Below are 22,011 nucleotides of genomic sequence, written 5' to 3' on the forward strand. Positions count from 1 at the left end.
AGGTGCAGGGAACCCGGGCAGGTGCGGAAGCCGAGGAGCTTGCTGAAGGACCCCGGCCCTCCGGGGCTGCCTAATTAATTCTGCCAAGTCAAGTCTCGGGGGCGCGAGGGCTTTCCTCCCTAGCGGCGGGAGGGGGCGCCTCTGCGCTGCGCTTGGACGCGGCTGGAGGGGGGCGGGGGTGCAAGGCCGCCCGGATGCGGGGCGCCAAGGGCGGGGGCGTCCTCCCCGGGCGTCCCGGCGCGGCGCGGGGCTGGGCGGGGGCCGGTTGTTATGGCGACGAAAGGCGGCGGCGGGGATGCTGGCGGAGGTGGGCGTTGACTCCGGCCGCGAGGCGCCGGCCGGTGGCTGACGCTCCCGGAGCCTCACGGCTTGGCGACTGGAGCTAATTCGCATTGCACCAAAATCGGCGCTCGAGTCCAATTACGGCCGGGGGAGGGGGCCACGCAGCGAGGAGGGAGCCGGGAGCCCTGGAGCCGGGGACGCGCAGGGCGTGCCAGGCGCTGCATCGTTTTCCCTTGGGGAGCTTTACTACCGGGGTTATCTGGCGGCCGGGCGGCGGGTGGATTCGGGCTCCGTGCACCGCCCAGGCTACCTCAGGCCTGGGGCTGGAGCGGGCCTGGGCGGGCCTGGACCGGCCTTCGCTCCAGCTCGGCTTCTCTTGGTCTCTCTCCAGCGGCCAAAACCTAGAGGAAAGGGAAGCTTTGCCCCACACCCTCCTCGCCAGGAGGGCTGCCCCTCGTACCCCGGCTGCGGCGGGTTTAGTAAGGCACCCTGTCTTAGGGCATATACCTGGAAATAGCGTTTCCAACAGACTGGAGAAACGCACCCAGAGCTCCCCACCCGCCTCCCCTGGCCTTTCATGTCCGAGTTGCACTCTGACTGCCCATTCTTCCGTGTCCACCTGTCAGAGGGCAATCCACGTGCGGATGCCCATCCTCAACCTGCGGGGACTATCTCTTGTTTCCAAAAATTGTAGTTTTCTTCATATAAAGACTATCACTCCCTGAGGGCCCCTCGACTGAGTTGGATAAACAGCCTTATGTCTTGATTGCTGACACCTGTCCCATTTTCCCAGGACTGTTCCAATTTCACTGTGAAAGGGGGAAAAATTCTACTGCCTGAAAACTTATCTAGCACCTTCCTCCTCGTTCTGACAGGCTGGATGCAGGCCTACTGCCCTCCCAAAAGCCGTCTGGACTCCACCCCGGCCTCTACCTTTTCCCTCACCCAAGGAGGTGGGAAGATAACCTGGCCTGCCCAGTCCCCCACATCTGTATGCTGGATTCTGTCTTTCAGGGGCTGTTAGCTTAAGGCTCCGGAGAAGGCAATGGCAGTACTCAAGAGTACTCCAGTACTCTTGCCTGGAAAATCCCATGGATGGTGGAGCCTGGAAGGCTGCAGTCCATGGGGTCGCTGAGGGTCGGACACGACTGAGCGACTTCACTTTCACTTTTCACTTTTATGCATTGGAGAAGGAAATGGCAACCCACTCCAGTGTTCTTGCCTGGAGAATCCCAGGGACAGGGGAGCCTGGTGGGCTGCCGTCTACGGGGTCGCACAGAGTCGGACACGACTGAAGCGACTTAGCAGCAGCAGCAGTAGCAGCTTAAGGCTCTCCAGGCTGGGGAGAGCAAATAGGGGATCTTGCTATTAGAAACTGACTAAATCGACAAACCCAAATTCCACCGTGAATTACTAACCTCTCAAAGTTGGGGCCTGTCACCAAAGGCAAACAGCACCACGCCAATAAGAAATATGTTTAAAGAACTATACTATCGTCTATTGGGGTCAAAGGTTAGGCAGTAAGAAGAGTAGGAGCCAGGCATGACTAAGATCCCAAGGGACATATCCCTTACCCGCCCTATACATGTGTTCATCCTTTTTCGCTCTTTTCCATCCTGGCACTTTTTAGCCAGTTCTTCCCTGTTTCACTCTTGCTCCTTGCCTACAGATTATCGTGCCACAAGAGCGCACGGTAACAATCCTCAGTCTCAGCTTTTGTCCACAGAACTAAAGAAGTGGTGATGCTAAAGAAGCGTTGTACCGTTGGAAGTGCTATAGGGAGCTTTATGTTTATTTTGAATTTTCCATGTGCATGCACGCTAAGTCGCTTCAGTCTTGACTGTAGCTGGCCAGGCTCCTCTGTCCATGGGATTGTCCAGGAAAGAGTACTGGAGTGGGTTGCTGTGTGTCTTCCCGAGGATCTTCCTGACCCAGGGATCGAACTCCCATCTCTTAGGTCTGCATTGGCAGGCGGGTTCTTTACCACTAGCGTCACTTGGGAACCCCCTGAATTTTCCATAATGATGTTCATTCAGAGCACCAAGTTATCCTCAGCTGGACTAGATCCTACAGAAAAAAAATCAAAAGTGTAATGGGAGTTGAGGTCAAACCAAAGGAATGATACAAAGAAGGAGGTGGAAATGCAGAAGACAAATTCAGTCTGGCTTTAGCATGGTCATTCCTCCCTCACTGGACACCATGTGAAATAAGAGATCTTGACCTTGGGAACCACAATAGAAAACAAAACCACCGTTCACTAAGAATGATTAAACCTTAGCCTGTAAATGGCTTAATTTTGTTTGCTTGAGGACCCTTGATTGGATGACCATTTCCTCCAGCTACCATGTTTTTCTAGAGGACTAGGTGATGACTGTGAACTCTTCATTCCACTCCAACTCCCATCATCAATCAGTTATTACCTATCAGTCAAAAGCTATCCATTCCCTAACAATTCCACTGCAGAAAGCTCTGCTAGATATTCTAAATTACTAACCTTCAGGTCCCAAGTCTTTATATTTCCTTAAAGCCCTTAAAATTTTTATTAAAGAACCCAAAGAACAAGTTGTTTAATAACCCATCATTAAAGACTTACCAATTTTGTGCCTATCAAACTCTTTCCAACCAACAGACCTGTCAATAGATCAGGCTTGTGTGGCCCAGATTCAGAATTGGGTGGGGGGTGTGGGGGAAATATCTAGTATCTAAAGCAAATGTGTAGATTATAGCTGAAAATCTCTGCTGCTAAGTCGCTTCAGTCGTGCCCGACTCTATGCGACCCCATAGACGGCAGCCCACCAGGCTCCCGTCCCTGGGATTCTCCAGGCAAGAACACTGGAGTGGGTTGCCATTTCCTTCTCCAATGCATGAAAGAGAGAAGTGAAAGTGAAGTCGCTCAGTCATGTCCGACTCTTCAGGACCCCATGGACTGCAGCCCACCAGGCTGCTCCATCCTTGGGATTTTCCAGGCAAGAGTACTAGAGTGGGTGCCATTGCCTTTTCTGCAAATCTCTAAATTGCCTCTCTTCAGCCTTTGGGGCTTCCCAGGTGGTGCAGTGGTAAAGACAGCCTTTAGTACCTAAAATGATGAACCAGGAGCACAAGCTGGGGTGGTAGAAAGAACTAGAAAGTCTGGGAAACTAGGCTCAAGGTCCAAGTCTGTTCCTAAATTTTTCTTGTTTTATTTTTTTGGCCCAACCAGGAATCAAACTCAAACCCTCGGCAGTAAATATATGAAGCCCTAATCACTGGACCACCAGGGAATTCCCTCAAAATTTATTTTTTTAAATTGTGTGTGACAAGAACTTGCTCATGGAATACAGGGCAAGATGATAAAAGGAATTAAAACTGAAGCTGGAATGCTCAGGAAAGAATCAGGAAACAATAAAATCACAGATATAAAGACTAGATTGGAAATGGAACAAGGAAATTGACTTCAAAAAACTTTTTAAAGGATATAGAAAACAAGAATAGTGAAAAAATAAAATGGAATGGGCAAAGATGAGCTAGAAAGTTATATGAAACATGAAGTTCAATATATTCATAAATGCCTTCTGAAGAGACTGCAATAATGGAACAAAAAATATTTCAAGATATTATTCAAGAAAACTTGCCAGAAATGAAGACCTTAATCTACAGATTGAAGGGGAACATGTATTTTAAAATATATGATCAATAGGAAGACATGTCCTAGTAGAACTACTTATCTCCAAAGAAATAATCCTTTGATTTTCTCAGAAAAACAAACAAAAAAAGAGTCAAGTTACATGTAATGGGAAGTATATATATCAGCCTTTCATAGGCGTCAATAGCCACATCCAATGATAGAGGCTATGTTTATAAAGTCCCTAAGGCCATTAATTGTGATAAAAGAATTTCATGATAATAACTAATACTTACTGAGTTCATATTATGCATCAGGCTTTGCTCTAAGTGCTTTACCATGTTTATTTAATAATTCTCATATCAATTATATGAAGTAGATAATATCTCTATTCTTATTTTGTAGAGGAGACCAAAATTTGAAATGGTTTAGAAGCACACATGAAGCATGAATGAATAAAACCCAAGCAGCCTGGCTTCAGAGCCCTGGTCTTAAGTGTTGCACCGTAATCCTGCTGTCAAAGTGTTGCTCAAATAAAAGGCATCAGATGAACAGTGAGAAATTGTTACTGAAGAAGGAGGGAGTGGATGTTGAGCAGGCAAAGGTGATAGATGCCCCCTACAATGTAAATATCTTTTTAATGAAGAAAAACAGGAGAATGATAGTTGTTCAAAACCAAAATAGGGTAATCAAATGACTGCCAACTCCAGAAATGTATCTGTGTTTACATTTGCTTGTTTTAGTTCCTTTTTTTTCAAACCTCAAGGAACTTTTAAGTGAACTCACTCCTTTGGGTCTTTCCCTGGTGAACATCACCTCTATCTTCCTACCTTAGATCTGAAACAAGTCTTTGGGTTGTTTCCCAATGTTCTCCCAGACCTGGATCTTGCTCTTTTACAGCTGACATTGAAACACAGTCTTGTCGGTTCATATTAGAATTAAGAGTCTATTCTTAGTTCTTAAGAGTCAAGTGAAGTGCATTTGACAATACACACAGGTGCATTTATAAAATTGAGGACACTAAAAAAAAAAAAAGAAAAGCTAGTGGTCCAGTGGTTAGGACTCAGTCCCTTCACTGCCGAGGCCCCAGGTTCAATCCCTGATCAGGGAGCGATGATCCCAAAAGCCATGCAAGACAGGCAAATAAATAAATAAAAATAAAATTGAGGACACTGAAAACAGTAAACGCTGAAAACAGTTCCCTCTTACATGGGGAACCAAGTCTAAACAAAAATGGCACCTCCTCTGATTTTCTACCCAGATCAGGATCTACAACAGACATTGAAATGGAATCTCATCAATTTGTATTTAAACGTAATGGTATACTCCAAACAACTGACGGAAGTACACTGGATGATGCACATAAATGCATTTACAAAAGTTGAAGGCATTTAGTCAATAAATACACTGTTTCACATAAGCAAAGCCAAGCCTACACAACAACCACAATGGCCTCCAAAAAAAAATTGCCCAGGAAAGTTGATTTTTCTCCAAAACCCCAAATCTTTTAAAAAATCTTTTCCTGTAAAGATGAGTAATTATCAAAAGATGGGAGCCTAATGTAAGATGTTCTTTCTTCTTTTTTAGTGATTTGAACCACAAATGCTTAAATTGAACCACAAACATGTTTAGAATATAATAGTTAAATAAGGAGAAAAAACAATCTTAAGAAACATCTTCCAAATAGGCACATGAAAAATTGCTCATCGTTGGTAATTATTAGAGAAATGGAAATCAAAACTATAATGAGATACCGCCTCACACTGATCAGAATGGTCATTATTAAAAACTATGAATAAATGCTGGAGAGGGTGTGGAGAAATGGGAACTCTCCTACACTGTTGGTGGATATGTAAATTGGTGCACCCACTATGGAAAACAGTATAGAGGCTGCTTAAAAAACTAAAAAATAGAGTTGCCAAATGATTTAGCAGTTCCACTCCTGGGCATTTATCCAGAGAAAAACATGATCCAAAGAGATACATGCACTCCAGTGTTCATTGTGGCACTATTTACAATAGCCAAGACATGGAAGCACCCGAAATGTCCACTGACAGATGGATGGATAAAGAGGGTTTGGTACATATATATAATGGAATATTACTCAGCCATTAAAAAGAATGAAATAATGCCACTTGCAGCAACATGGATGGACGTAGAGATTATCATACTAAGTAAGTCAGAAGGAAAAAGACAAATACTGTATGATGTCACTTATATGTGAAATCTAAAATACAAATGAATAAATCTGAAAAACAGAAACACAGACATAGAGCAGTGGTCCCCAACCTTTTTGGCACCAGGGATCAGTTGCATGGAAGACATTTTTGCCGTGGACCTGGGTGGAGGGGATGGTTTCTGGATCATTCAAGAACGTAAATAAAGTGAATGTAATTCACATTACATTTATTGTTCACTTTATTTCCATTATTATTTTATCAGCTCCACTTCAGATCATCAGGCATTAGATCCTGGAGGTTGGGGACCCCGATATAAAGAACAGATTTGTGGTTTCCAAAGGGGAGGGGATGGAGGGCGGAAGGATTGGGAGTTTGGAATTAGCAGATGCAAAGTATTATAGGATGGATAAACAACAAGGTCCTACTATATAGCACAGGAAACTATACTCAGTATTCTATGATGATAATAGAAAAGAATATAAAAAAGAATGTGTATATGTATAACTGAATCACTTTGCTGCATAGCAAAAATTAGCACAACATTGTAAATCAATTGTATTTCAATACAATTTTTAAAGAAGGAAATGTCTTCCAGTGTTTCTAAATCACCAGTTGTAGCTGATGAATTGTAACACCACTGGGCTGATACTAACCATGTTCCGAGTGCCCTAATTTCTCTGTGAGACATTTGTTGAGCTTGTACTTTTTGAAATAGACACATTCAAAAAATGAACAAAGCACAATTCCTGCTTCAAAACATTCCAAGTCTAAGACACAAAGACAGACATGTAAATAGGTACATGCTCAGTTGCTCAGTCGTGTCCGATTCTGTGAACCCATGAACTGTAGGCCATTAGGCTTCTCTGTCCATGGGATTTTCCCAGCAAGAATACTGGAATGAGTTGCCATTTCCTCCTCCAGGGGATCTTCCTGACCCAGGGATCAAACCTCCTGCATTGGCATGCAGATTCTTTACCTCCGAGCCACCTGGGACTCCCTATGTAAATAAATAGCAAGAATAAAATGTAATTGAGGCTATAATGGAGGTTTGCACAGAGAGTACTGGGGAAGCATAGAACAGAAAGGGCCTGGAAGTGTCAAAACAGACTTGGGAAAAAGGAAGACTTTTGAACTGGGTCTGGAAGGAATATCCATAAGAAATTGCCAAGGAGAGAAGGGAGGATGCATGCAGATTTCAAGCAGAAGAAAAAGCATGTGTGAAGGAAGAAAATTCAGAAAGAAATATCCATCAGAATAGCCTGGTGACAATCCCCAAGTCTTGGTGCCTTATAGGAACCAAGTTTTGTTTCTCACATTCATCAGTCGGTTGGGGAGCCTGCTGGCAGAGTAGTCGCCATCTTGGATTTGACTGGTCCCTGTGGCAGAAGGAAATCAAGCCAGGTTTGCAGAGCAGGTGGTTGATTGCTTTGTCCTGGAAGTGACACACATCACCTCCACTCTGGCCAGAACTAATGACACAGACTCACCCACCGAGAGGACCTGGAAATGAGAGCTGAAATGATCTGGCGGATAGCGCTAATGCCTACCCCAAAGGCACTGCAGAAGGCTGCACATTCAGGAAATGGTGCTGAGGGCAGGGTAAGCAGGGGCTGGACACTGGGAGTTAGAAGGCAGTGAGCAGACAGGGGAACACAGATTAGACTGGAAGAAATTAAAGGGTCTGTTTATGAAAGGCCTCGACTGTCCTTCCTTTGGGCCCCAAAATAAAAATTTTAAGTGATTCAGTAAGTGAAACAATCAGGGTTGAAAACAGCCATACTCCGCCTTGCAGTTCAGGAGTGACTGTCACCCACAGAAAGTAAATGGGCTTGTGGCTGCTTTTCTGATCCTAGTAGAACACAGCCTTGACCTTGACAGAACCCTGGACACCTTTGAAGGAATTCCAACCAACAGCTCCAGAGAAGACTGCGGTGTTGCTTCCAATATTGCTACTTCTGACGTTAGTATATTTCAAGTTCTAGTCCTTAAGAAATTTTAAGGCCTGGATGAGGTCCTATGCGCCAAGGATGAACTGATTAGCTGGGATTCTGAAATGCAATCTACTTTAGGGGTATCTCTGCAAGCATGTCTCGAGACAGTCAGGGGCATCGCTGAATCTTACCTCCAGTCCAGCAGAGTCCTGGGGTCCTGTAATGGTGAGTGGGTGGATACACCAAGTAAAAGTGACTTTGCAAGCAGCCTGATGCAGGAAATAAGCAAACGAGTAATCAAGTTTGTCAGCCAGTCTGGTAAGAGCTGTTTTCCAAGTTCAGTTTGCAAGTACAGCAAAACAGTGGAGTATGTACAACAGTGGATTTCAACACACACACACAGACACAGCTGGAGTGAATGGCATCAAGCTTGTGTTTCGATATTGGTACACTGAATGCAGGCACAAACCAGAGCCAAGTGTTGAAATGAAAGAACCCAGGTCTCCTGTGACATCTAACCCACTCCCTGACTTTAGGCATTTTCCGATCCTTTCTCCAAAAAGGGGGACCATATGGGTATGGAGGAGAAAACACCAGCAAAGAACTCTGGACTTCTCAGAAGAAAGTCAGAAGGTACACATGAGGTGTTAATAGTATGCACCTTTTCTTTTTAATAGCTGTCATATCTGGGGACTTCCCTGGTGGTCCAGTGGTTAAGACTCAGTCTTTCACTGCTGCAGACCTGGGTTCGATCCCTGGCCAGGGAACTAAGATCCCACAAACCTTATGGTGCAGGAAAAAAAAAAAAAAAAATAGCTGTCACATGTGGCTCTTTGTCTTTTACCTGGATTATAAAATGAATGTTTTAAAAAGAAAAAATATTCTACCCAAAACATAGCCACCCACAAGATTTCCACTAGATGGTTGCATTTTATATTCAATGTCAATAATCTGGGAATGCCTTGGATTCTTGTTTCCAGGAGGGGTTTTCTAGCTGCAGGAAATAGCCTCATTAGCCAGATCCTGCCAATACCTTATTTCCTAAGAGTGTCTTGGCACTGTGGGCATTAACTCTTTGAAATCAAAACTTTAAAAAAATCTATAAACAGGAACATATTAGCATTTTTGTATAAACATAAATGTACAAGTGGAGACCACTATTTTTTTAATATATAAAAGCAAATGATTTTTTTAAAAAAAGAAGCAAATGATTTGTCAGTTTTTAAGAAGGATATGCTCGTTCGAGTTGACAGTGCCCCTGGAGGCCTTCATGGTTCTTCTATTTCTCCAAAGTGCTTCTAAAAGCAGAGGAAAGGTAGGGGGAGTCACCCAAAAATTATGAGGCAAAAAAAAAAAAATCATTAAAGTACTTCTCAGCACTCCTGGTCCAACGGCTTTTTTCCAGAGTTCACAGACTGAGGCAGCCATGGCATTTATACCCCAAATGGACATAAACCAGACTGTGGAATTATTGAGGCATTAACTACACCCATGAAGTGTCGGCTCTCTAAACCTCATGCAAACGCTAGCCTAAAACTCACAGGTTGAGCAAGACATTTAAATTACCAGCCAGAAGAAGAGCCTTTCTTCTAATTGAATTCACACAGGAAGTCAGAAGGGGGCCAAGTCAGAAACTTGGGCCTGAGTAGCCCTGGAGCACTCCCTCCTTCCTCAACACTCTCCTCCCAAGAAAGTCCAGGCTTCCAGAGCTCAGACAACTCAGTGGGCCCCTCAAGGTTAACAATGCTATTTCCCGTTGAACCAGCCAGAAACAACACTGGAAGTGGGTTTATTTTTACCCCAGGCTTTGTCATCTATCATTACTAAAATACTAAGAGACAGGTTTTGGCTGAGTATCCTGTAGAATATTCAAGATCTCCGTGTAGGATCTGGCTCTCCATCTCCCACATTTGTCTTCTTTGGAGTGTACTCCTTCTCCCTGCCAAGGCTCCTCATTAGCAAGGATGTCTGTGTTCCAAATGAGACGCTGTCTTTCTTGGTTGGACGACTGAAAGGTTCTGTGATGATGTCATAATGTAGCCCTTGTGACATCACCACTCCTTTCATGGAAACAAATCCTTGGTACCCTGGATGACATGGTGTATTTAACCAGAGGGATGGGGGAATAGGTGTCAACATCTCTTGCAGGTTTCTTCAGCATGCAGACATACAGCAAAAACTCACTTTATTGAGGGGCCTTCTCTCCAGATTTAGGTATATTTCATGGAGAGTATCTTTTCTTTGATCTTCAAAATGGAAATTATATCACCTGCTGGTGTGATGCCTTCTTGAACCACAGACCCAGTTGTAAGGTAAATCCCCCGTATCTTCTACATGACATTCAGACTAGACTCTCTTAGTTTGCAGAGTACTCTGTTTATGGAACTGGACATACATCTCCTTCCTCATCTTCCTTTCCAGCCAAGCAAACTTGTTGGCTCCTCTTAGAGCAAATCCACAGTCAGTTACTGGGCCCAGCACTGTGCTGTGTCAGCCCAGTCAATCCCTTTGCTCTCGTTTCCTCTTTTAATTTCTGGTTCTTTCCTATTTTCAGTGGACTTTTTCCCACGCACCAGACTACCTGCCCTTCTCAAACCCAACAAATACTTCTTTCAGTATTTTTTTGACAGATGTTCCCAAAGGCACAAGTCTATGCAGAAAAGAATGGAGCCCACAGTTCATTTCTATCAAAAAGCTCAGAAGTTGTTTGCCTCTGAGCAAATAATTGAAATGAGGGCTTAGGGTGAAAGCCAAGGGTCACCATCTATGACCTTTATATTTTTCATTACATGACAACTCTCATGCAAAAATCCTGGCAGCAAAATCTATGTTTCTCACATCCATACACATTTATAAACAAGCACCAAAGCCAAATTCAGAAACAAAGTGCCCTGGAAAGGGTTTAAGTCCTGTAGTGGTCACTATCTGGACCTGAGGATGAATGGCTCTGGGGCTGGGCTCCTGCCAGTTACCTGAGGGCTCTATGCTGCCTGCTTTATGTTGAGAAAGTGGGGTTTCCCCAGATCTCCCACATGCACTCCCCTCACACCTGTAAAGACCTTACTTTTGGCATTCGCAAAGGAGATTTAAGTCACCAGGCACTTAAAACCCGAGATGCTGGGTTTGAAGCAAGACAGCCTTCACCACACCCACTTAGAACTCCAAAATCCAGCCTTGTTCTTGAATCCCTGGGGTTGCTTTGAGATGTCTCCTGCATGACCAAGCACAGAGCTCCAATTCCTTCCTCATCACCATACTACCACACTTCACCCCAACAACCACACTGTAAGAATTCTATCTCAACCCTCCTACAGATCCCTGGCAGAAGGTCAGTGTGGGGGTTTTCTTCTGTTGCTTGGCTGACTCAGATCTCTCCTCTCCCCGTGCTGCCTTGAGGAGGCCAAGGTTCCAGGTTTTCTGGTTTCAAAATAAATTGGCAGAAATCTGAAATGATGCCAATAACGCCCTCCTGCCCTCAGGCATCTGGGTCCCAGTGGGAGGTCTCTTAGCAACCAGGCTCAAATCAAATATTTGGGCATCTGGACAAATTCATATTGGGATGAGCTCATCAACAAAAACTTCTCTCTTTCCCTCAGCCCAGCTACTGAGGGTTAGGAAAGAGTGCTGAGCCCCCTCAATCGCCTCCCTGCACTGGGAGAAGCTGTGACTCATGACGAGTGTTCGATCAGAGGCAGCCCTGGGCTGGCAGGCCAGGTATCTGGCTTCTATTTCTGTCTTGATACTTATCGTTGGATGAGACTCGTGAACTTTTTTGCTGCTGTGCTGACACAAAGCCCAGAGTTTTCATCTGACACTCCGCATGCGTCTTTTCACCAGAAATCAGAATACTCAGGTCACAGAGGGCGAGCTTGTTCAATTCAAACGTGAACCCAGAGGGAGAAGGCTTTCAGAGGCCTCTTCCCCCATCTGCATCCTCCCTGCAAAACTCCCCGCCTGTGACAAATGGTGAATGGGAGGGAGAAGGGGGCCTATGGGTGCTGGCAAGAAAGTTCCACATTTTGACTTTTCCAGTCCAAACCCCCAGGTTTATGCTGCCCTGTATACTCCAAAAAGATCACCAAGTCGCGTCCAGCCGTTTGCGATCCCATGGACCGCAGCATGCCAGGCCAGCTACTGGAAGGTGAAGGATAGGGATATCCTTCACCATCTCCCAGGATTCGCCAAGTTGTCCTTTGAATTGGTAATGCCATCCAACCATCTCATCCTCTGCTGCCCTCTTCTCCTTTTGCCTTCAATCCTTCCCAGCGTCAGGGTCTTTTCCAATGAGTCGGCTCTTCGCATCAGGTGGCCAAAGTGTTTGAGGTTCACCTTCAGCATCAGTCCTTCCAATGAATACTCAGGGTTGATTTCCTTTAGGATGGACTGGTTTGATCTCCTTGCTGCCCAAGGAACTCTCAAGAGTCTTCTCTAGCATCAGGAAAGACTAAACACACCAAATTTGGCTTTGGATGCTAGTTCAAATTGATACCTTCGTGTACAAGGGAGGTCTAGCTCAGGTTTTGTGTCCCTACAATGGAGCTTTTAAATCCTAGTCTCCTGAGAATTCTCTGGTGGTGCAGTGAGTAGGACTCTGCATTCTCACTGCTGAGGGCCCAGGTTCGATCCCTGATCAGGGAGTTAAGATCCCACAAGCCGTTCAGTGCAGCCAAAAAGAGGCATTATCTTTTGAGAAATGGGCTGGTCAGGGCTCCCCTACCTCAACCAGCATGTACTCATCATAATTATCCATTATACCACCCCCTGGGCTTTTTGAGTTGCTTATTTCTGTGTGCACAGATGTCTAACCTCTTCATTGAGTCCCAGAAGAAAAATCCATGTCTCATATTCCCTTATCACCTTTTAGGTCACCTCACCCACAGCCCTGGGGGCAAACACCACTAAGTCCTAAAGAAACACTGAATGTAATGAGCACCCAGACCCTGCAAGCCTGAGGATGCTCCAAGGTGGAAGCTTGAAGGGCTCTCCCAGCAGGAAAAGTCATCTCTTCCTTCAGTGGAGGCAAGAAGTTAGAGGGCAGTGAAAGGAGCTGGGCTTTGGAGTCAGCACCCTGGTTGGCCTCCCCGCTCTCTAGCCGTACGGTCTTGGGCACATTGCCTAGCCTCTCTCAGAAAATGGAAGGCACAAGTAGTACCTGCTTTGCTGGATTGTTTTCAGACAATTAAATCATCACTGTAAAGCATGTAACTCAAACATAGTCAATAAGTGGTGGTTCTTATTGTCATTTTTTACCCAATCATTTAATCATTAAATAAAATGATTGGGTTACTTAGCTTTCTGATTACAAAGTATTTTAATTATTTATCTAAAAAGCTGCAGAAGAGTATGGACTGAATAGTCAAGCACATCAGCTTCAAAGACCTGAGTTTAAGTCATATAACCATTTTTAAATCACTCCTTGGTCTTTTTTATTTTTTTTAAGTATTTGTAGCAACAATAATTGATAGTCCATTTATTTGATTAATTTTTGTATGAGGAACATACAGAAGTTGATCTTTAGGATTCAGTGGTGACCCTGACTTCTGTGTCATACAACCTCCTTCCTTAATCTTCTTTAAAAGCTGCCTGAACTGTTCTCTGCAAGGCTCAAGGATCAATTTTCGTTGATTTTGTTTATACTGTAGAAGATGATGCCAGACTTCAAGCACTGAAAGACGTGCTTCTTTTGAAGAGAGCCCGAGCAAGACTTCACAGTAGACATAGTTTATCCTTTTTACTGTCATCAGCAAATAAAGAAGCCAGCATTATCTCCAATAGCCTCAAACTGGAAACAGCCCAAGGGTCCAACAGGTTGGGACCAGTTTTCACAAAGCAATGGAATATAATTGTATTGATCCAACCACCAGAGGTTTATAAAATAATAAAGAGGGATAGGATCTTCTAAATTGTAGCTGTTATAAGGATTTGAGCTTGATCCCCAAGAGTACACTTTTTCAATATGTTTTGATTTTAAAATACATGTATTAATATGTGGTATTTGTTTTTCTCTTCCTGACTTACTTCACTCTATATGACAGACTCTAGATCTATCCACATCCAGAAAAACGGCACAGATGAACCTATTTCCAGGGCAGGAATAGAGATGCAGACATAGGGAATGGATATGTGGACACAGTGGGGGCAGGAGAAGGTGTGGGACAAATTGGGAGGTTGTCATACATTCACTACCATGTGTTAAATAGATAGCTAGAAGGAGCCTGCTATATGACACAGGGAGCTTAGCCTGATGCTCTGTGATGACCTAGATGGGCAGGATGGGGGGCAGGTGAAGGGAAGGTGGTCCAAGAGGGAGGGGATGTATGTGTATATACAGCTGATTCACTTTGCTGTAAAGTGGAGACTAACACAACATTGCAATTATACTCCCATGAAAAATAAAATACATGCAATAGCCCTTCATTCTATTCAATGTCTACAGAGCATCTGCTATGCACCTGGCATTGCTGGGGAAACAACACTGAAAACAATTCACCATCCTCATGGAGCTTACACTCTGGTGTGGGACACAGATAATAAAGAAAAATGCTATTGTACCACTTTACCAAAAATTTTCACATTTAAGTTGTACAGACAAGTTGTCAAGTAGCTAGGATTTCCTGAACACATCTGATAGACGGGGGAACATACTTGGACAATGTCAGTAGCTAATAAGGGACAGACCCAGGACTTAAACCTAAGTCATCTGGTACTTCCACTCCTGGCAGTAGCAGACTAAGCAATTCAGACCAACCCTCCCATCAAAGGCAACTTTAAAAGCTTTGATGAAATATTTGTTTAATTTTCTTAAAAGCATCAAAGCAATAATAAGATAGTGAAGGAACACCTGCCAAAACCTAGGAAAGGACAAACCCCAGAGAGGCTGGCCCAGCCCACAAAGCTTTTATCCAAAAGTATTTGTCAATCTGGGGGAAAAAAAAAAAAAAAAATTGAAAAAAGCTCTTGCTTTCAGAGCTTCACAAGACCAAAGTCCAGAGCTGGTCAAAGTTGGGGATTCAGATAAATACTCACCATTTTATGCTGGGTCCCTGGGGTGAGAGAGCAGAGGGTAGCCCTCGGGCTTTTAATGGGCTCACATCAGGTTATACAGCCCTCAGGCTTTTAACAGGTTCACACCAGAACTGAGTTCAAGGAATCACACGCTTTACACTTGGACCAAGGTGGCTTCAGACAGGAAGTGAATACCTGAATATATTCAGTGCCTTTTCTGTGTACACACGTGTGTGTGTGCTCACTCACTCAGTCATGTCTGACTCTTTGCAGCCCCATGGACTGTAGCCCTTCAGGCTCCTCTGCTCATGGAATTTCCCAGTCAAGAGTACTGGAGTGGGTTGCCATTTCCTATTCCAGAGCATCTTCCCGAGCTAGGGATCAAATCTACATCTCTGCATCTCCTGCATTAGATTCTTTACCACTAGCGCCACTTGGGAAGCCCCGTGTATACACATACATATATATATAGGTGAGATAAGAAAGCCTTCCTCAGTGGTCAATGCAAAGAAATAGAGGAAAACAATAGAATGGGAAAGACTAGAGATCTCTTCAAGAAAATTAAAGATACCAGGGAACATTTCATGCAAAGATGGGCACAATAAAGGACAGAAATGGTATGGACCTAACAGAAGCAGAAGATGTTAAGAAGAGGTGGCAAGAATACACAGAAGAACTGTACAAAAAAGATTCATGACCCAGATAACCACAAAGGTGTGATCACTCATGTAGAGCCAGACATCCTGAAATGTGAAGTCATGGCCTTAGGAAGCATCACTATCAACAAAGCTAGTGGAGGTGATGAAATTCCAGTTAAGCTATTTCAAATCCTAAAAGATGATGCTATTACAGTGCTGCACTCAATATGTCAGCAAATTTGGAAAACTCAGCAGTGGCCACAGGACTGGAAAAGGTCCATTTTCATTCCAATCCCAAAGAAAGGCAATGCCAAAGCATGTTCAAACTACCGCACAATTGCATTCATGTCACACTAGCAAAGTAATGTTCAAAATTCTCCAGGCCAGGCTTCAACAGTACGTGAACCGTGAATTTCCAAATGCTCAAACTGGATTTAGAAAAGGCAGAGGAACCAGAGATCAAATTGCCAACATCCGTTGGATGATCAAAAACGCAAGAGAGTTCCAGAAAAACAACTATGACTGCTTTATTGACTATGACAAAGCCTTTGACTGTGTGGATCACAACAAGCTGTGGAAAATTCTGAAAGAGATGGGAATACAAGACCACCTGACCTGCCTCTTGAGAAATCTGTATGCAGGTCAAGAAGCAACAGTTAGAACTGGACATGGAACAACAGACTGGTTTCAAATCGGGAAAGGAGTACATCAAGGCTGTATATTGTCATCCTGCTTATTTACCTTATATGCAGAGTACATCATGAGAAACGCTGTACTGGATGAAGCACAATCTGGAATCAAGATTGCCAGGAGAAATATCAGTAACCTCAGATATCCAGATGACACCACCCTTATGGCAAAAAGTTAAGAAGAACTAAAAAGCCTCTTGATGAAAGTGAAAGAGGAGAGTGAAAAAGCTGGCTTAAAACTCAACATTCAGAAAACGAAGATCATGGCATCTGGTCCCATCACTTCATGGCATATGGATGGGGAAACAATGGAAACAGAGATAGACTTTATTTTCTGGGGCTCCAAAATCACTGCAGATGGTGATGGCAGCCATGAAATTAAAAGACGTTTGCTCCTTGGAAGAAAAATTATGACAAACCTAGACAGCATATTAAAAAGCAGAGACATTACTTTGCCAACAAAGGTCCGTCTAGTCAAAGCTTTGGTTTTTCCAGTGGTCATGTATGGATGTGAGAGTTGGACTGTAAGGAAAGCTGAGCGCCAAAGAATTGATGCTTTTGACCTGTGGTGTTGGAGAAGACTCTTGAGAGTCCCTTGGACAGCAACGACATCCAACCAGTCCATCCTAAAGGAGATCAGTCCTAAATATTCATTGGAAGGACTGATGCTGAAGCTGAAGCTCCAATACTTTGGCCAGCTGATGCAAAGAACTGACTCATTTGAAAAGACCCTGATCCTGGGAATGACTGAAGGTGGGAGGAGAAGGAGTCGACAGAGGATGAGATGTTTGGACGGCATCACCAACTCAATGGACATGAGTTTGAGTAAGCTCCGGGAGTTGGTGATGGATGGGGAAGCCTGGCGTACTGCAGTCCATGGGGTCTCAAAGAGTCAGACTCGACTGAGCAACTGAACTGAACGGAACATATATATATGTATAGACATATATATATTTGTATGTTCATTTCTATGTACACATGCACATATATATTTATTAATAACAAATGCCTACCAGGAGAATTGAAACACCCAAGAAAACTGGTACTTATGAGCAAAAAGAGCAGAAACAGTCAAGGGTGAGACCAGGCCCACAGAGACGTCAGAAATGGGAATTCTTAGATAAGACTATTAAACAACTTAGTATATTCAGAAACATATATGCCATACATGAAAATTGTGACAGAGAATTGGAAACTATAGGAAATGACATAAAAGATTTTTAAAAGAGCCATATAGACATTCTCAGACTGAGAAATATGATCACTAAAGTTAAGAAAAAATCAATGGCTTGGTTAATAGCAGATTATCACAGCTAAACTAAGAATTGTGAACTGGCAATAGGGCAGGAAAAAAATCTATTCAGAAATCAGTTTGAAAGGGGGATAAATATATTTTACATTTATACACACACACGTTATATATATATGATATGTTCAAAAGGCTTCACATACATTTAATTGGCATCCAGAGAGGAAGGAAATATTGGAACAAAACCAATGCTTGAAGAGATGGCAGCCAAGAATTTTCCAGAATGAATGGCAAATGTCAATTCACAGTTTTTGAAAGCCTAACAAATCCTAAATAACATGAATTTTTCGTAAATGCACACACTGATACAACATAGAGAAACATAAACAACCACACACAGAGAAATTCCGAACCTCCACCGCCTGATGCAAGTTTGGCTGTCTCCCCACTTCATGAAGCCCCTTTTCCGTCGAGGCCCAAGCTGCTCTTCCCCTGTCCCACCCGTTCCCCCTGGGTGGGTAGGTGGCCAGTCTTCAATCTTAAAGTGGCCCTGTTTCTGCATAAGCAGAAACACTGCTGATTTCTAGAACACTCCTAAAAATGCTACATCTAGTTAGTAGTAATCACAACGAAACACACGATTTAAACTGGCAGGCTCAAAAGAGTGAATTTGTAACTCACACAAAAGCAGAAGCATCAGCAGGGCCAGACAGGAGCAAGATGAGAACAAAAGTGTTTCCTCCTCCTCCCCGTGGCCAGTTACCTATGTGATCCAACGATCCCACAAAGGCCGAGATAACAGGGATTCAGGACTAGGTGTGGCGATGACCCGGGAGGCAGTGACTTTACACTATCCTTTACAGGTGCTCCAAACACCGGGGACTGTATGTCATTCCTCTTATTTTTCCAGCATCTGAACAGGGCCTGGATAACAAGAGGAAGTCATACATTAATTTGTGAGTGAATGAAAGTGTACACCATGTGAGGCAATCCTACCAAGCCAGCATCAGGAACCTTGACTCCCAGGAAGGTTTCAGACTGACAGACTCTCCACCTTCCGAGAGAAATGAAAACTTCATCTTATGTCTTTCATCTTCTCCTCTCACACATTACCTGCTGCAGTTTCAAACACAATAAAGATTTTTTTTTAATTTATAGTGTAATGGACTGATAGAAAATAGTACTGAAGCCTTTAAAGAAGTACAACAGCCTGCTGGGTACCATGTACCAGCAGTACAGGGCATGGAAAAGATGGCCATGACCCTGAACTAGTCACAGCTTTTTGGCAGGTCACATGCCACATCCAAACAGCCTTCTTGGGGTCTCCAGATCTTGTCCCCAATGCCTGTCCTGCTCAGGGAAGGGGGAGGATAGAGTTGAAAGGGCACTAGGCCAGAATTCAGGTCAGGAGGTGCTGGACCAAGTGATCCAGGCTCAGTAAATCACTCATCTTTCCCCAGCACTCACCCAGGGCCTGGGACCTGAGCTGTAAGACAAAGAGCTTAGAATAGAGCAAACCATGCCTGGGATGCGGGGGAGTGGGGATAGGCATGTTTTGTCAAAATCTCCAGGTAGTCACAAGGTGTGTGGATCAAAACTGCCCACAGCCAATTCCCTAAGGCCTTTTCCCGGAAGAAGCCCGTGCATGAGAGGATGGTTCCCAATGTCCCAGTAGAAGTAAATATTTCACGATTCCCCCTTTCCTCGTGGTCTCCTGCCTCCCCCCTCCCCCACTCTGTTTCTTAGAATCAGGAAAGGTGTAGTTTAGACAACAGATCCCTCTGGCTCTGGCCCCATGTTTGACAAGCTTAGTCACCACAATAGATTAATTGAACACCGAGCTGTAGTCCCCAAAGCCACTCTGTGGCAAAGCAGATCCCACAACAAGCTAATTAGCAATCAAAACGTAACCACTGGAAGCAGCTTTATCACCCATCTGAGCTGACAGCACAGGAACGCCCACATGGCTGTCATGGGCCGTCCTTGTTCCCGTCAGCCTGGCCTCTCTCTCTCCTAAAGCCCCAACTGCCATGTTCTGCCCCCAGTTCTAGCCCGCAGCCCCATCTCATGTCCCTATCACATCGGGAGCTAAGAGCATCCATGTGCTGCACAGGAAGTGGTACCCAGAAGTAATTCATTTCATTTTTAGAGAGGGGCACTATTGAGACTACAGAGTGTTCACACTGGAGAAAGTCTGCAGTTTTGGAACGCTGGACTGCATAATCTCTGGAGGATTGGGGGATCCAAAGAAGTGACTTGCTTTCCATTTGAGCAATGATGTAAATCTTCCCTGAAACAATTGGCTGCCACCCTGCAAAGGAGCACAAAGCAATTCCTTATTCCCCTCCAAGACCCATTAGTCTCCAGGGAAGTATAATAGCCACCTCACTGTCTTTGGACATTCACAAGGTGACTTTGCTGCCACATTACTGTCCATGGACCACATGTTTCAGCTGGCTTTGCCAGTTGTCGGGATGAATTTACACCCATTCATCGATCTACACCCTCAGTCAGCTCCCTGCCCTATGACCGGTGGCAGACACTTAGGCAATGTCTGGCTGTTGGCTGCAGCCATGGAAAAGAGCAAAGCTCACTGGTTTAGACCTGGTCTGACCTGTTCTTAATAGGCAGAGGACTAGGAGGGCAGGCATAACTGCTATAGAACCATTCCTGGCATCTGGCAGTTCCGTCATTCCTTCTGACTCCAAATACCAGAAAGCACAGTCTGGTGGCCCATGGGCTCAATCAAGCCTCTATATATGATTTGTTTTGGCCAGAGAAAGCTTGCTTTTTGTTTTTAAGCTGCCAACATCTAAAATGTAAGAGATGTCATAAAAAAAAAACCTGGGTTTCTTGCTGCTCTTGAAGAGTCAGAAGCTTTAGCAAAACTTCTAATTAGCTCTCATCACTTGGAGCTGAATAGCCCTGCCTATTTAGGTAAGGCTCTCCAGCCACAGTTCTACCAAACATGGAGCCAGGTATCATGGGGCCTGAAGCTTGTGTAATTTGGAGTGACCTCTCTAAGAAAAATAAATAAAAATTTTAACTAGAAAATTGCTAAGGTCCCTGCAAGGGCTTCAGCATGTGACAGCTCAGGAAACTGAAAGGTCTCCAGCCTCCACGGTGAAGCGAGCTCAGGCGTCCACCCACGGCTGCTCAATTCACACCCAGACCAGAGTCTGCACCAGCTGCACATCCAGCCTTGCTGGCCTGTGAGACTGTGACTTCTTGCCTGTACATTGTTGCCATAGGCTCCTGCCACCATTTTTCTTTCCAGGCCTGATTTCCAGCATAAATACAGTTGGGTCCTGGCCCTGAACGTCAGACCCTGCTCTCCCTAAAACTCCACTAAGACAAAGGGTAACTTCATTTCTTCTAAAAGATCAACAAAAGAAGTCCTTAGGCTTTATAACTGTCTCTCCTTTGAGAGGTTAAAAAGAGAGGAGATCCTAAGCGACAGTCTGGACTTCATATAGAAGGTAATTCCTTGCAGCACGGAGGTCTGTGAAGAGCTACACGAATGGGAGGAAAGGGTGGGGACCAACGTCTGCTCCGTCTACAAATGAGTTTGTAGACCGTCCATCTGGGATGCTCATTTGGCTCACAGATGGTCCATGGGTCGCTAAGTGATCTTGTTTTGAGAGCCAGGTGGAGGGGAGACATGCCCCCCAATAAATGTTTTCCAAATCAATGGTGGACTGTATTACCAAAATTAGATTAGGAAGGAAATAGTCTGCAAGGCTGATTGAGCACCTACTTGTCCTAACCCTTGGTCTTGTACTAGAGGTACACAGGGCCGCCCTGCGGGTATCTGTAATCAAGTTGCAGAAGCAGACCCACAGAGAACGTCAGGTCACAGGGAAGATGTTCGTGGGGTACAGGTGACCCCCAGGGACACTTGATGTGCAGAGATCAGTGCCAAGAAAATTCCAGGTGGTGAGAAGGGCTTGGAAGACCAGAAGGTTTGAGTTCTGGAGGGCTAGAGGGATGCTGGGGACAAAGAGAAATGAAAAGAAGGCAGGGAACCTATCTGGAAGGGATGTGCTGCTGCTGCTGCTAAGTCACTTCAGTCGTGTCCGACTCTGTGCAACCCCATAGACGGCAGCCCACTAGGCTCCCCTGTCCCTGGGATTCTCCAGGCCAGAACACTGGAGTGGGTTGCCATTTCCTTCTCCAATGCAGGAAAGTGAAAAGTGAAAGTGAAGTCGCTCAGTCGTGTCCGACCCTCAGCGACCCCACGGACTGCAGCCTTCCAGGCTCCTCTGTCGGTGGGATTTTCCAGGCAAGAGTACTGGAGTGGGGTGCCATTGCCTTCTCCGGAAGGGATGTGAGCTCTAGGTAAAAGCTTCTCGATTGTGTGGCTCGGCTGTAGAGCACAATACAAGTGCCTGTGCGCAGTGCTCTTCAGTTTACTGAAAATACACACTGCGGCTGAT

The sequence above is a fragment of the Bison bison genome, unplaced genomic scaffold, assembly GCF_000754665.1.
Source record: "Bison bison bison isolate TAMUID 2011002044 unplaced genomic scaffold, Bison_UMD1.0 scf7180017864337, whole genome shotgun sequence".
Taxonomy (NCBI): domain Eukaryota; kingdom Metazoa; phylum Chordata; class Mammalia; order Artiodactyla; family Bovidae; genus Bison; species Bison bison.